The sequence below is a fragment of the Triticum aestivum genome, chromosome 7D, assembly GCF_018294505.1.
Source record: "Triticum aestivum cultivar Chinese Spring chromosome 7D, IWGSC CS RefSeq v2.1, whole genome shotgun sequence".
Taxonomy (NCBI): Eukaryota; Viridiplantae; Streptophyta; class Magnoliopsida; order Poales; family Poaceae; genus Triticum; species Triticum aestivum.
The window spans coordinates 303,387,980-303,390,972 of NC_057814.1; positions in this window are offsets into that span (position 1 = coordinate 303,387,980).

The window sequence follows — 2,993 nt, forward strand, 5'->3', positions numbered from 1 at the left end:
CCCTCCGGCCACCGGCGCCGCCCGCCGCCGCCCTCCGGGCCCCTCCTCCACCGCCGGCGACCGCCACCGCCGGCTCCTTCTCTCCCGCCGGCGACGAGCTCCTGGAGCTCGGGCTCGATCCAGATCCAGTGAGGACGTTGACTTTCTCGTCCTCGTTTTTTCTCCAGTCCCAGAATTCTATCAGCATATGCTCCTGTTCCCGATGCCGTAACTTTGTGCATGTAGCTTTGATTCGCGCGTATAATATGTAGAATTGTTCGCCTCGTGATGCTCTTCATTTTGTTCAATTGCACCATTTTCATTAGAGGTCATCTTGATGCCCAAATCCTCGTTGGAAGAGGGATAGTTGCTGTTGATCTCTGGTTCTTATCAGAACTTGGAGATTCGTCATTGTTGTATCATTTATTCTGTGCATCTTTTGAGCATGAGCTCTACATATGTTTTGAAGTATGCCATGCCATCTTTCCAGTGGTATAGTCCATGTATTTTTGTGATCTCTGTGGTGACTAGCACAAGTATGCAAAATAGGTCCCGTAATAATTCTGATTTCAGGGACTTGGTGATTTCTCTAAGTCTTCGTCTGCTGTAATTTTGTTGCCATGTAAACTTGATGCTAGAGGGAGATCCATGCATATTTTGGAGATGTCCAGTAAGGATATTTTGTAGCTATAGTTGTAATTGATCCGTTCCTGCAACTGTTTGCAATTTTAGAGTACCATAGCATGACTAAATCTTGCTCTACTTTTGCTATAAAATATTTCTGGCAGATTCTTAACATGATTTGCAATCTTGCCAAGCTTATTGTAGTTGGTCCATACATATTATGCAATTGTTCTTACAGTGGATAGCTTCATAAACATGCCATCTTACTGTAGGTATGGTTGGTTTGTCATGCATTGCTCTGTAGTGAGTGCATCAAGCTCACAAAGAGGCCTACATATTAATAAACTCTGCCATGCTCTGTTTTCTGCTGTCTGAAACCTCATAACGAAACTTGCTATGTTTACATGCTTGCCATCATATCATCTGGTCCTTTTTGGCTTAGGGTCAGTAAGGGACTTTTATGATGTGCTTTTAGTAGAACACTACCATGCCTTGTTTTGCTATTTTAAGTTTCCATAGCATATTGATTTCGTGCTCTGAACATTGCTACCTGATGCTGATTTCTGCCATGTCCAGTTTTTCACCAAGTCTGTGAACCTGTAATCTTTTGCACTTTTGCCATGCTTGTTTGAGCTTGATATGTTGTGATCTAGCCGTAGCTCAGTGTTCATCTTTTGTCAAGCTTCTCCTGTAGATTACTGTCATGTGCTTTGTTGCTATGTTGGGGTGCTGTAGCACTGTTAATTGTTGTATTTTAAGTGCTATCTTGCTGTTTATCGCAGATTAGTGTCATTCTTGTTTTGCTTGCCATTTGCAAACCGTGCATCCGATACCGGTGATTTTTATATCGATTTCGACCGAAATCATCCCATCTTTCCAGTGGCATGCTTGGTTTGCCAAGTTACTGCCATGTTCATCTTTTTCCTTCCGGAGCACGCATATGCATCGCATATCATATCTTGCATATCATACATGTTTTGCATCATGTTGCTTGCGCATTTCCCGTTGTTGGTTGTGGATCCGTTTGTTTGTGTTCTTGTCTTGGGTAGAGCCGGGAGACGAGTTCGTGAACGAGGAACCTGTCGAGTACGCTTACGAGGATCAAGCTTTCGACAACTCTGAGAATCTTGCAGGCAAGATGACCACCCCTCGAAATCACTTCTATCTTTGCTATGCTAGCTGTTCGCTCTATTGCCATGCTCGCTACCTATCACTTGCTATATCATGTCTCCCATTTTAGCCATGTCAGCCCTAACCATCCTTTCCTAGCAAACCGTTGTTTGGCTATGTCACCGCTTTTGCTCAGCCCCTCTTATAGCGTTGCTAGTTGCAGGTGAAGTTGAAGTTTGTTCCATGTCGGAACATGGATATGTTGGGATATCACAATATCTCTTATTTAATTAATGCATCTATATATTTTGGTAAAGGGTGGAAGGCTCGGCCTTATGCCTGGTGTTTTGTTCCACTCTTGCCGCCCTAGTTACTGTTATACCGGGATTATGTTCCCTGAGTTTGCGTTCCTTACACGGTCGGGTGATTTATGGGACCCCCTTGACAGTTCGCCTTGAATAAAACTCCTCCAGCATGGCCCAACCTTGGTTTTACCAGTTGCTACGTAAGCCTTTTCCCCCGGGTTTTCGCGAGCCCGAGGGTCATCTTATTTTAACCCCCCCGGGCCAGTGCTCCTTCGAGTGTTGGTCCGAACCGAGCAGCCTGCGGGGCCACCTCGGGGAAACTCGAGGTCTGGTTTTACTCGTAGCTTGACTTATCCGGTGTGCCCTGAGAACGAGATATGTGCAGCTCCTATTGGGATTTGTCGGCACATTCGGGGGCTTTGCTGGTCTTGTTTTACCATTGTCGAGATGTCTTGTAAACCGGGATTCCGAGACTGATCGGGTCTTTCCGGTAGAAGGTTTATCCTTCGTTGACCGTGAGAGCTTATGATGGGCTAAGTTGGGACACCCCTACAGGGTATTATCTTTCGAAAGCCGTGCCCGCGGTTATGAGGCAGATGGGAATTTGTTAATGTCCGGTTGTAGATAACTTGTCACTTGACCCATTTAAAATACACCAAGTGCGTGTGTAGCCGTGATGGTCTCTTCTCGGCGGAGTCCGGGATGTGAACACGGTCTGTGTTATGTATGACGTAAGTAGGTGTTCAGGACCTCTTCTTGGTCATTGCTAGATGACGTCCGTTCCTTTGCTTCTCTTCTCGCTCTCATTTGCGCAAGTTAGCCACCATATATGCTTTTGCCGCTGCAGCTCCACCTTTTTGCTCCTTTTTGTCCTATAAGCTTAAATAGTCTTGATCTCGCGGGTGTGAGATTGCTGAGTCCCCGTGACTCACAGATACTTCCAACACCAGTTGCAGGTGCCGACGATGCCGGTGC